This window comes from Aegilops tauschii, chromosome 7, assembly GCF_002575655.3.
Source record: "Aegilops tauschii subsp. strangulata cultivar AL8/78 chromosome 7, Aet v6.0, whole genome shotgun sequence".
In the NCBI taxonomy this organism is placed as follows: domain Eukaryota; kingdom Viridiplantae; phylum Streptophyta; class Magnoliopsida; order Poales; family Poaceae; genus Aegilops; species Aegilops tauschii.
Genome location: NC_053041.3, coordinates 186623763 through 186637402, shown reverse-complemented (window position 1 = coordinate 186637402; position 13640 = coordinate 186623763).

Here is a 13640-nt window from a genome sequence, read left to right as displayed (position 1 = left end):
AAGTTCAAGGAGTTGACTACGATGAGACTTTCTCACCCGTAGTGATGCTTAAGTCCGTCCGAATCATGTTAGCAATTGCCGCATTTTATGATTATGAAATTTGGCAAATGGATGTAAAGACTGCGTTCCTGAATGGATTTCTGGAAGAAGAGTTGTATATGATGCAACCTGAAGGTTTTATCGATCCAAAGGATACTAAAAAAGTGTGCAAGCTCCAGCGATCCATCTATGGACTGCTGCAAGCATCTCGGAGTTGGAATAAACGTTTCGATAGTGTGATCAAAGCATATGGGTTTATACAGACTTTTGGAGAAGCCTGTATTTACAAGAAAGTGAGTGGGAGCTCTGTAGCATTTCTAATATTATATGTGGATGATATATTGTTGATTGGAAATGATATAGAATTTCTGGATAGCATAAAAGGATACTTGAATAAGAATTTTTCAATGAAAGACCTCGGTGAAGCTGCTTATATATTGGGCATCAAGATCTATAGAGATAGATCAAGACGCCTAATTGGACTTTCACAGAGCACATACCTTGATAAAGTTTTGAAGAAGTTCAAAATGGATCAAGCAAAGAAAGGGTTCTTGCCTGTGTTACAAGGTGTGAAGTTGAGTCAGACTCAATGCCCGACCACTGCAGAAAATAGAGAGAAAATGGAAGATGTTCCCTATGCTTCAGCCATAGGCTCTATCATGTATGCAATGATGTGTACCAGACCTGATGTTTGCCTTGCTATTAGCTTAACAGGGAGGTACCAAAGTAATCCAGGAGTGGATCACTGGACAGCGGTCAAGAACATCCTGAAATACCTGAAAAGGACTAAGGATATGTTTCTCGTTTATGTAGGTGACAAAGAGCTCATCGTAAATGGTTACGTCGATGCAAGCTTTGACACTGATCCAGATGACTCTAAGTCACAAACCAGATACGTATTTATATTGAACGGTGGAGCTGTCAGTTGGTGCAGTTCTAAGCAAAGCGTCGTGGCGGGATCTACGTGTGAAGCGGAGTACATAGCTGCTTCGGAAGCAGCAAACGAAGGAGTCTGGATGAAGGAGTTCATATCCGATCTAGGTGTCATACCTAGTGCATCGGGTCTAATGAAAATATTCTTTTGTGACAATACTGGTGCAATTGCCTCGGCAAAGGAATCTAGATTTCACAACAGAACCAAACACATCAAGAGACGCTTCAATTCCATCCGCGACCAAGTCAGGGAGAGAGACATAGAGATTTGCAAGATACATACGGATCTGAATGTTGCAGACCCGTTGACTAAGCCTCTCTCACGAGCAAAACATGATCAGCACCAAGACTCCATGGTTGTCAGAATCATTACTGTGTAATCTAGATTATTGACTCTAGTGCAAGTGGGAGACTGAAGGAAATATGCCCTAGAGGCAATAATAAAGTTGTTATTTATATTTCCTTATATCATGATAAATGTTTATTATTCATGCTAGAATTGTATTAACCGGAAACTTAGTACATGTGTGAATACATAGACAAACAAAGTGTCACTAGTATGCCTCTACTTGACTAGCTCGTTGAATCAAATATGGTTAAGTTTCCTAGCCATAGACATGAGTTGTCATTTGATTAACGGGATCACATCATTGGAGAATGATGTGATTGACTTGAACCATTCCGTTAACTTAGCATTTGATCGTTTAATATATTGCTATTGCTTTCTTCATGACTTATACACGTTCCTATGACTATGAGATTATGCAACTACCGAATACCGGAGGAACACTTTGTGTGCTACCAAACATCACAACGTAACTGGGTGATTATAAAGGTGCTCTACAGGTGTCTCCGATGGTACTTGTTGAGTTGGCATCGATCGAGATTAGGATTTGTCACTCCGATTGTCGGAGAGGTATCTCTGGGCCCTCTCGGTAATGCACATCACTATAAGCCTTGCAAGCAACGCAACTAATGAGTTAGTTGCGGGATGATGTATTACGGAACGAGTAAAGAGACTTGCCGGTAACGAGGTTGAACTAGGTATTGAGATACCGACGATCGAATCTCGGGCAAGTAACATACCGATGTTGTTATGCAGTTTGACCGATAAAGATCTTCGTAGAATATGTAGGAGCCAATATGAGCATCCAGGTTCCGCTATTGGTTATTGACCGGAGACGAGTCTCGGTCATGTCTACATAGTTCTCGAACCCGTAGGGTCCGCACGCTTAATGTTCGGTGACGATCGGTAATATGAGTTTATGTGTTTTGATGAACCGAAGGTAGTTCGGAGTCCCAGATATGATCACGGACATGACGAGGAGTCTCGAAATGATCGAGACATAAAGATTGATATATTGGAAGCCTATATTTGGACATCGGAATGGTTTCGGGTGAAATCAGGATTTTACCGGGGTGCTGGGGGGGGGGGTTACCGGAACCCCCCGGGGAGTGTAATGGGCCTATTGGGCCTTAGTGGAGAAGAGGTGGGGCATCCAGGGCAGGCCGCGCGCCCCCTCCCCCTCTAGTCCGAATTGGACAAGGAGGGGGTCGGCGCCCCCTTTCCTTCCCCCTCTCTCCTCCTTCCCTCTCTCCTACTCCTACTCTTGGAAGGGTTGGAGTCCTACTCCCGGTGGGAGTAGGACTCCCCTTGGGGCGCACCTAGGAGGGCCGGCCCCTCCCCCTCCTCCACTCCTTTATATACGGGGAGGGGGGCACCCCATAGACACAAGTTGATCAGTTGATCTTTTAGCCGTGTGAGGTGCCCCCCTCCACCGTAATCCACCTCGGTCATATCGTAGCGGTGCTTAGGCGAAGCCTGGCGTTGGTAGCATCATCATCACCGTCATCACGCCGTCGTGCTGACGGAACTCTCCCTCGATGCTCTACTGGATCGGAGTTCGTGGGACGTCACCGAGCTGAACGTGTGCTGAACACGGAGGTGCCATGCATTCGGTACTTGGATCGGTCGGATCGTGAAGACATACAACTACATCAAGCGCGTTCTCATAACGCTTCCACTTACGGTCTACGAGGGTACGTGGACAACACTCTCCCCTCTCGTTGCTATGCATCACCATGATCTTGCGTGCCATAGGATTTTTTTTCGAAATTACTATGTTCCCCAACAGTGGCATCCGAGCCAGGTTTATGCGTAGATGTTATATGCACGAGTAGAACACAAGTGAGTTGTGGGCGATACAAGTCATATTGCTTACTAGCATGTCATACTTTGATTCGGCGGTATTGTTGGATGAAGCATCCCGGACCGACATTACGCGTACGCTTATGCGAGACTAGTTCTACTGACGTGCTTTGCACATAGGTGGCTGGCGGGTGTCAGTTTCTCCAACTTTAGTTGAATCGAGTGTGGCTACGCCCGGTCCTTGTGAAGGTTAAACAACACATACTTGACGAAATATCATTGTGGTTTTGATGCGTAGGTAAGAACGGTTCTTGCTCAGCCCGTAGCAGCCACGTAAAACTGGCAACAACAAAGTAGAGGACGTTTAACTTGTTTTCGCATGGCATGTTGCGATGTGATATGGTCAAGACATGATGCTAAATTTTATTGTATGAGATGATCATGTTTTGTAACCGAGTTATCAGCAACTGGAGGAGCCATATGGTTGTCGCTTTATTGTATGAAATGCAATCGCCATGTAATTGCTTTACTTTATCACTAAGCAGTAGCGATAGTCGTAGAAGCAATAGTTGGCGAGACGACAACGATGCTACGATGGAGATCAAGGTGTCGCGCCGGTGATGATGGTGATCATGACGGTACTTTGGAGATGGAGATCAAAGGCACAAGATGATGATGGCCATATCATATCACTTATATTGATTACATGTGATGTTTATCTTTTATGCATCTTATTTTGCTTAGATCAACGGTAGCATTATAAGATGATCTCTCACTAAATTTCAAGGTATAAGTGTTTTCCCTGAGTATGCACCGTTGCGAAAGTTCGTCGTGCCGAGACACCACGTGATGATCAGGTGTGATAAGCTCTACGTTCACATACAACGGGTGCAAGCCAGTTTTGCACACGCAGAATACTCGGGTTAAAGTTGACGAGCCTAGCATATGCAGATATGGCCTCGGAACACTGAGACCAAAAGGTCGAGCGTGAATCATATAGTAGATATGATCAACATAGTGATGTTCACCATTGAAAACTACTCCATCTCACGTGATGATCGGACATGGTTTAGTTGATATGGATCACGTGATCACTTAGATGATTAGAGGGATGTCTATCAAAGTGGGAGTTCTTAAGTAATATGATTAATTGAAATTTAATTTATCATGAACTTAGTACCTGATAGTATTTTGCATGTCTATGTTGTTGTAGATAGATGGCCCGTGCTGTTGTTCCGTTGAATTTTAATGCATTCCTTGAGAAAGCAAAGTTGAAAGATGATGGTAGCAATTACACGGACTGGGTCCGTAACTTGAGGATTATCCTCATTCCTGCACAGAAGAATTACGTCCTTGAAGCACCGCTAGGTGCCAAACCCGCTGCAGGAGCAACGCCAGATGTTATGAACGTCTGGCAGAGCAAAGCTGATGACTACTCGATAGTTCAGTGTGCCATGCTTTACGGCTTAGAACCGGGACTTCAACGACGTTTTGAACGTCATGGAGCATATGAGATGTTCTAGGAGTAGAAGTTAATATTTCAAGCAAATGCCCGGATTGAGAGATATGAAGTCTCTAATAAGTTCTACAGCTGCAAGATGGAGGAGAATAGTTCTGTCAGCGAGCATATACTTAAAATGTCTGGGTATAACAATCACTTGATTCAACTGGGAGTTAATCTTCTGGATGATAGTGTCATTGACATAATTCTTCAATCACTGCCACCAAGCTACAAGAGCTTCGTGATGAACTATAATATGCAAGGGATGGATAAGACAATTCCCGAGCTCTTCGCGATGCTAAAGGCTGCGGAGGTAGAAATCAAGAAGGAGCATCAAGTGTTGATGGTCAACAAGACCACCAGTTTCAAGAAAAAAGGTAAAGGGAAGAAGGGGAACTTCAAGAAGAACAGCAAGGAAGTTGCTGCTCAAGTGAAGAAGCCCAAGTCTGGACCTAAGCCTGAGACTGAGTGCTTCTACTGCAAAGGGACTGGTCACTGGAAGCGGAACTGCCCCAAGTATTTGGAGGATAAGAAGGATGGCAAGGTGAACAAAGGTATATGTGATATACATGTTATTGATGTGTACCTTACTAATGCTCGCAGTAGCACCTCGGTATTTGATACTGGTTCTGTTGCTAATATTTGCAACTCGAAACAGGGACTATGGATTAAGCAAAGATTGGCTAAGGACGAGGTGACGATACGCGTGGGAAATGGTTCCAGAGTCGATGTGATCGCGGTCGGCACGCTACCTCTACATCTACCTTCGGGATTAGTTTTAGACCTGGATAATTGTTATTTGGTGCCAGCGTTGAGCATGAACATTATATCTGGATCTTGTTTGATGTGAGACGGTTATTCATTTAAATCTGAGAATAATGGTTGTTCTATTTATATGAGTAATATCTTTTATGGTCATGCACCCTTAAAGAGTGGTCTATTTTTGATGAATCTCGATAGTAGTGATACACATATTCATAATATTGAAGCTAAAAGATGCAGAGTTGATAATGATAGTGCAACTTATTTGTGGCACTGCCATTTAGGTCATATTGGTATAAAGCGCATGAAGAAACTCCTTTTTGATGGACTTTTGGAATCACTTGATTATGAATCACTTGGTACATGCGAACCATGCCTCATGGGCAAGATGACTAAAACGCCGTTCTCCGGAACAATGGAGCGAGCAATAGATTTGTTGGAAATCATACATACTAATGTATGTGGTCCGATGAATGTTGAGGCTCGCGATGGGTATCGTTATTTTCTCACCTTCACAGACGATTTGAGCAGATATGGGTATATCTACTTAATGAAACATAAGTCTGAAACATTTGAAAAATTCAAAGAATTTCAGAGTGAAGTGGAAAATCATCGTAACAAGAAAATAAAGTTTATGCGATCTAATCATGGAGGAGAATATTTGAGTTACGAGTTTGGTCTTCAATTAAAACAATGCGGAATAGTTTCGCAACTCACGCCACCCGGAACACCACAGCGTAATGGTGTGTCCGAACATCGTAATCATACTTTACTAGATATGGTGCGATCTATGATGTCTCTTACTGATTTACCGCTATCGTTTTGGGGTTATGCTTTAGAGACGGCTGCATTCACGTTAAATAGGGCACCATCTAAATCCGTTGAGACGACGCCTTATGAACTGTGGTTTGGAAAGAAACCAAAGTTATCGTTTCTTAAAGTTTGGGGCTGCGATGCTTATGTGAAAAAGCTTCAACCTGATAAGCTCGAACCCAAATCGGAGAAATGTGTCTTCATAGGATACCCAAAGGAGACTGTTGGGTACACCTTCTATCACAGATCCGAAGGCAAGACATTCGTTGCTAAGAAAGGATCCTTTCTAGAGAAGGAGTTTCTCTCGAAAGAAGTGAGTGGGAGGAAAGTAGAACTTGATGAGGTAACTGTACCTACTCCCTTATTGGAAAGTAGTTCATCACAGAAATCTGTTCCTGTGACTCCTACACCAATTAGTGAGGAAGCTAATGATGATGATCATGTAACTTTAGATCAAGCTACTACTGAACCTCGTAGGTCAACCAGAGTAAGATCCGCACCAGAGTGGTACGGTAATCCTGTTCTGGAGGTCATGTTACTAGACCATGACGAACCTACGAACTATGAGGAAGCGATGATGAGCCCAGATTCCACAAAATGGCTTGAGGCCATGAAATCTGAGATGGGATCCATGTATGAGAACAAAGTGTGGACTTTGGTTGACTTGCCCGATGATCGGCAAGCCATCGAGAATAAATGGATCTTCAAGAAGAAGACTGACGCTGACGGTAATGTTACTGTCTACAAAGCTCGACTTGTTGCGAAAGGTTTTCGACAAGTTCAAGGAGGTTACTACGATGAGACTTTCTCACCCGTAGCAATGCTTAAGTCCGTCTGAATCATGTTAGCAATTGCCGCATTTTATGATTATGAAATTTGGCAAATGGATGTAAAGACTGCGTTCCTGAATGGATTTCTGGAAGAAGAGTTGTATATGATGCAACCTGAAGGTTTTATCAATCCAAAGGATACTAACAAAGTGTGCAAGCTCCAGCGATCCATCTATGGACTGGTGCAAGCATCTCGGAGTTGGAATAAACGTTTTGATAGTGTGATCAAAGCATATGGTTTTATACAGACTTTTGGAGAAGCCTGTATTTACAAGAAAGTGAGTGGGAGCTCTGTAGCATTTCTAATATTATATGTGGATGACATATTGTTGATTGGAAATGATATAGAATTTATGGATAGCATAAAAGGATACTTGAATAAGAGTTTTTCAATGAAAGACCTCGGTGAAGCTGCTTATATATTGGGCATCAAGATCTATAGAGATAGATCAAGACGCCTAATTGGACTTTCACAAAGCACATACTTTGATAAAGTTTTGAAGAAGTTCAAAATGGATCAAGCAAAGAAAGGGCTCTTGCCTGTGTCACAAGGTGTGAAGTTAAGTCAGACTCAATGCCCGACCTTTGCAGAAGATAGAGAAAAAATGGAAGATGTTCCCTATGCTTCAGCCATAGGCTCTATCATGTATGCAATGATGTGTACCAGACCTGATATGTGCCTTGCTATTAGCTTAGAAGGAAGGTACCAAAGTAATCCAGGAGTGGATCACTGGACAACGGTCAAGAACATCCTGAAATACCTGAAAAGTACTAAGGATATGTTTCTCGTTTATGGAGGTGACAAAGAGCTCATCGTAAATGGTTACGTCGATGCAATCTTTGACACTGATCCGGATGACTCTAAGTCACAAACCGGATACGTATTTATATTGAACGGTGGAGCTGTCAGTTGGCGCAGTTCTAAGCAAAGCGTCGTGGCGGGATCTACGTGTGAAGCGGAGTACATAGCTGCTTCGGAAGCAGCAAATGAAGGAGTCTGTATGAAGGAGTTCATATCCGATCTAGGTGTCATACCTAGTGCATCGGGTCCAATGAAAATCTTTTGCGACAATACTGGTGCAATTGCCTTGGCAAAGGAATCCATATTTCACAAGAGAACCAAACACATCAAGAGACGCTTCAATTCCATCCGCGACCAAGTCAGGGAGGAAGACATAGAGGTTTGCAAGATACATACGGATCTGAATGTTGCAGACCCGTTGACTAAGCCTCTCTCACGAGCAAAACATGATCAGCACCAAGACTCCATGGGTGTTAGAATCATTACTGTGTAATCTAGATTATTGACTCTAGTGCAAGTGGGAGACTGAAGGAAATATGCCCTAGAGGCAATAATAAAGTTGTTATTTATATTTCCTTATACCATGATAAATGTTTATTATTCATGCTAGAATTGTATTAACCGGAAACTTAGTACATGTGTGAATACATAGACAAACAAAGTGTCACTAGTATGCCTCTACTTGACTACCTCGTTGAATCAAAGATGGTTAAGTTTCCTAGCCATAGACATGAGTTGTCATTTTATTAACGGGATCACATCATTGGAGAATGATGTGATTGACTTGACCCATTCCGTTAGCTTAGCATTTGATCGTTTAGTATATTGCTATTGCTTTCTTCATGACTTATACGTGTTCCTATGACTATGAGATTATGCAACTCCCGAATACCGGAGGAACACTTTGTGTGCTACCAAACGTCACAACGTAACTAGGTGATTATAAAGGTGCTCTACAGGTGTCTCCGATGGTACTTGTTGAGTTGGCATAGATCGAGATTAGGATTTGTCACTCTGATTGTCGGAGAGGTATCTCTGGGCCCTCTCGGTAATGCACATCACTATAAGCCTTGCAAGCAATGCAACTAATGAGTTAGTTTCGGGATGATCTATTACGGAACGAGTAAAGAGACTTTCCGGTAATGAGATTGAACTAGGTATTGAGATACCGACGATCGAATCTCGGGCAAGTAACATACCGATGACAAAGGGAACAACGCATGCTGTTATGCAGTTTGACCGATAAAGATCTTCGTAGAATATGTAGGAGCCAATATGAGCATCCAGGTTCCGCTATTGGTTATTGACCGGAGACGAGTCTCGGTCATGTCTACATAGTTCTTGAACCCGTAGGGTCCACACACTTAACGTTCGGTGACGATCGGTAATATGAGTTTATGTGTTTTGATGAACCGAAGGTAGTTTGGAGTCCCGGATATGATCACAGACATGACGAGGAGTCTCGAAATGATTGAGACATAAAGATTGATATATTGGAAGCTTATATTTGGACATCGGAATGGTTCTGGGTGAAATCGGGATTTTACCGGAGTGCCGGGGGGTTATCGGAACCCCCCGGGGAGTGTAATGGGCCTATTGGGCCTTAGTGGAGAAGAGGAGGGGCGGCCAGGGCAGGCCGCGCGCCCACTCCCCCTCTAGTCCGAATTGGACAAGGAGGGGGGCGGCGCCCCCCTTTCCTTCCCCCTCTCTCCTCCTTCCCTCTCTCCTACTCCTACTCTTGGAAGGGTTTTAGTCCTACTCCCGGTGGGAGTAGGACTCCCCTTGGGGCGCGCCTAGGAGTGATGGCCCCTCCCCCTCCTCCACTCCTTTATATACGGGGAGGGGGGCACCCCATAGACACAAGTTGATCAATTGATCTTTTAGCCGTGTGCGGTGCCCCCCTCCACCATAATCCACCTCGGTCCTATCGTAGCGGTGCTTAGGCGAAGCCCTGCGTCGGTAGCATCAACATCACCGTCATCACACCATCGTGCTGACGGAACTCTCCCTCGAAGCTCCGCTGGATTGGAGTTCATGGGACGTCACCGAGCTGAACGTGTGCTGAACTCGGAGGTTCCGTGCTTTTGGTACTTGGATCAATCGGATCGTGAAGACGTACGACTACATCAACCGCGTTCTCATAACGCTTCCGCTTACGGTCTATGAGGGTACGTGGACAACACTCTCCCCTCTCGTTGCTATGCATCACCATGATCTTGCGTGTGTGTAGGATTTTTTTTAAATTACTACGTTCCCCAACAAAATCTGCACTCAAATCTTTCAAAAGTCCTGTGATGGCTTCATCAGATGAGCTTGTCACAATAATATCATCAACATATACTAGGACAAATATGCATGTATTGGACTTGTTGTAGATGAACAAAGAGGTGTCAGACTTTGAAGGAACAAAACCAAGTGTTTGCATTTTGTGATAGAGACAGGAGTACCATGCTCTTGGCGCCTGTTTCAAGCCATAGAGTGCTTTGTCCAACTTGCAGACGTAAGAGGATGCACCAGAGCGGCTGTTGGAGCTGCCGCCGCCACTGTTGCCGCCACCACCGTGTCCTCCAGACCTCCCCTTGTTGCGGGAAGAGCCATGGTCACGTGAGCCACCACCACGGCTGCGGACCGCGGCGTTGGCAGAGGAGCGGAAGCCGCCGCCCGAGTGGTTGAACTGAGCCATGCACTTGTCGAAGTTGCTGAGCATGGCATAGAGCTTGTCGAGTGAGACCGGCGTGACGCGGGCGTCGAGGGCGGAGACGAGGGGCTGGTAGTCAACGTCGAGCCCGTGGATGATGTAGGAGATGAACTCGTCGTCTTGGATGGCCTTTCGCGCAGCAGCAAGCTCATCGGCGAGGCCGCGGAGAAAGCCGAAGTAGGCAGCAACCATCTGGTTGCCCTTCTGTGCGTTGATGAGCGCCATCCTGATATTGTTCACACGGCTCATGGACTGCGACGAGAACATACCTGCCAACGTGGTCCAGAGCGCGTGCGCCGTGGTGACCGTGGTCACCGTGACGAGCACCTCCTTGGAGAGGGTGCTGAGCAAGTAGCCCAACACCTGCTAATCCTCCCTGACCTAGATTGGCTGGAGAGGGTTGGGCGTAGAGCTTTCTTTGCCATCCTTGTCCTTGGTGACATGAAACCTGGCCGGCTCCGGCGTGGTGCCGTCGACGTAGCCGAAGACACTGGCGCCACGCAGATGGGGAGTGACTTGCGTGCGCCACAGCACGTAGTTCGTGCGCGTTAGCTTCTCGGTGACCTGTCCATGGATGGTAGGTTGGGAGGCGCCGGAGGAGGAGGAGGAAGACATGGCTAGGCTCGGATAGATGGGATCTCAGTAGATGGGAAGAGATGGGGCTCTGATTACCATGTGCGAACTAGCGGAATGTCTTGCCTCGCTCAGGCCGACGGGTTCGTGTTAAATAGATGGGGCGCACCTCCCATAACAGCGCATATATGTGGTTTGGATTACAAGCTTGGAGATAAAGAAAGGAGATAGAGATAAGAGGTTACATGAGATAAACATGATACTCTAACAACCTAACTATCTCAACTATCTCCTATGAGATGCGTCGGTCACATAACGTGACATGTGCATGTTTAACACCCTTCCTTAATCACAACTGCATTAAGTTGAGATTATACTTGAAGTTTTCAAAGCTCTTGACAGGCGATGCCTTTGTGAACCCATCTGCAATTTGGTCACGGGAATGCACAAAACGAATGTTAAGTTGCTTTAGAGCAACTCTTTCTCTAACAAAATGAAAGTCTATCTCAATGTGTTTAGTCCTGGCATGAACCACTGGATTAGCTGAAAGATAGGTAGCACCAAGGTTATCACACCACAGACAAGGAGCTTGTTTACTCTTTATACCAAGTTCCTTTAGCATGGACTGAACCCATATAATTTCAGCTATGGCATTTGCCAGAGCCTTATATTCTGCCTCTGTACTGGATCTGGAGACTGTAGCTTGTTTGCGAGCACACCATGATATCAAGTTGGATCCAAAGGAAATAGCAAAACCACCAGTGGATCGTCTATCATCAAGACAGCCTGCCCAATCAGAATCACAGAAGGCACCGACAAGTGTAGAAGATGATTTGCTGAAATTAAGACCCATGCTTAATGTGTTTTTGACATATCGAACTATCCGTTTGGCAGCAGTTAAATGGACAGTTGTAGGTGCATGAAGGAACTGGCATACTTTGTTGACAGCAAAAGAAATATCAGGCCTGGTAAGTAGAGTGAGGTATTGAAGAGCTCCTACCAAGCTCATGTATTTTGTGTTGTCCTCTTGAGTCAAGAGAGTTCCTTGTGTTAGACATAATTTTTCTGAGATTGATAGTGGAGTAGGTGTAGGTTTACAACCTTGCAGACCAGCTTTCCTTACCAAGTCAGCTGCATACTTTTCTTGAGAGAGATGAATTCCATCCTTGTGCCTCTTTACTTCAATCCCAAGAAAGTAATGCAAGTCTCCAGGATCCTTCAAGGCAAAATCTGCACTCAAATCTTTCAAAAGTCCTGTGATGGCTTCATCAGATGAGCTTGTCACAATAATATCATCAACATATACTAGGAAAAATATGCATGTATTGGACTTGTTGTAGATGAACAGAGAGGTGTCAGACTTTGAATTAACAAAACCAAGTGTTTGCATTTTGTGATAGAGACATGAGTACCATGCTCTTGGCGCCTGTTTCAAGCCATAGAGTGCTTTGTCCAACTTGCAGACATAAGAGGGTGCACTTTTACTTATAAACCCAGGAGGTTGTTTCATATATACCTCCTCTTCCAGAACACCATGAAGAAGCGCGTTATGTACATCAAGTTGTCTGAGACTCCATCCCCTGGAAACAGCAATAGACAAAACAAGACGGATAGTGGCAGCTTTAACAACTGGACTAAACGTGTCCTCATTGTCTATGCCATACCATTGTTTAAAACCCTTTGCAACGAGGCTAGCTTTATAGCAATCAATAGTTCCATCAGATTTACTTTTGATTCTGAATACCCACTTGCAATCAATTAAATTTTTACCTTGCTGTGGGGGAACTAAATGCGAAGTTTTATTTTTCTTAAGTGCCATGTATTCTTCGTTCATGGCATTCTTCCACTTTTCATCACCAAGTGCTTCCTCAAGTGTATGTGGTTCACCTGGTTCACCTGTAGAACAAACCATACCATATTTGGTTATGTGTTTATAATTAACAGGATGTATTACCCCATGTTGTAGTCGTGTACGTCGTGACGGTGCGGCAGCAGGATCACCAGCCACAGAGAATCCTGGGGCAGGAACTCCTGTAGCAGAATCTGCTCCCGCCGGATCTTCTGTGACGATTTGGTCGTGTGCAGCTTCTCCGGTCGGCGCAGAGGATCCCGGGGCCTCATCATTGGCTGATGATGGCGTATCCACCTCGAGTCGGACGCCGGTCGGGAGCGTGGGCGCGCTGGAGTCCGCGCCGGATCCTGCGTCAAGCCTGGGCCCCGCGCAGGTTGTTTAACCAGGTCACGCCGCTTGTACACAAGCGGTTGTCTTGACGAGCCGCGTGTTGCCGCGTGCCGGGTGAGGATTGGCACGGAGGGGGACTCTGGCCGCCGCCACTAGAGAGGCGACGCGTGTCGCGCGCTGGGCTAGAGACAGCGACGCGGTCGGCGGGCGCTGTCGCTCTGCTGGGCCTGCCAGTGCGGATCCCGAGGGGGGTCGACTGGGCTGCTGCTGCGGGGCCGACCCCCGAGGAGGATTTGCCTCCCAGAAGCGGACACATGAGATATGGAACTGCCGGCGCGTTTTTTTCACTGATTTCTGC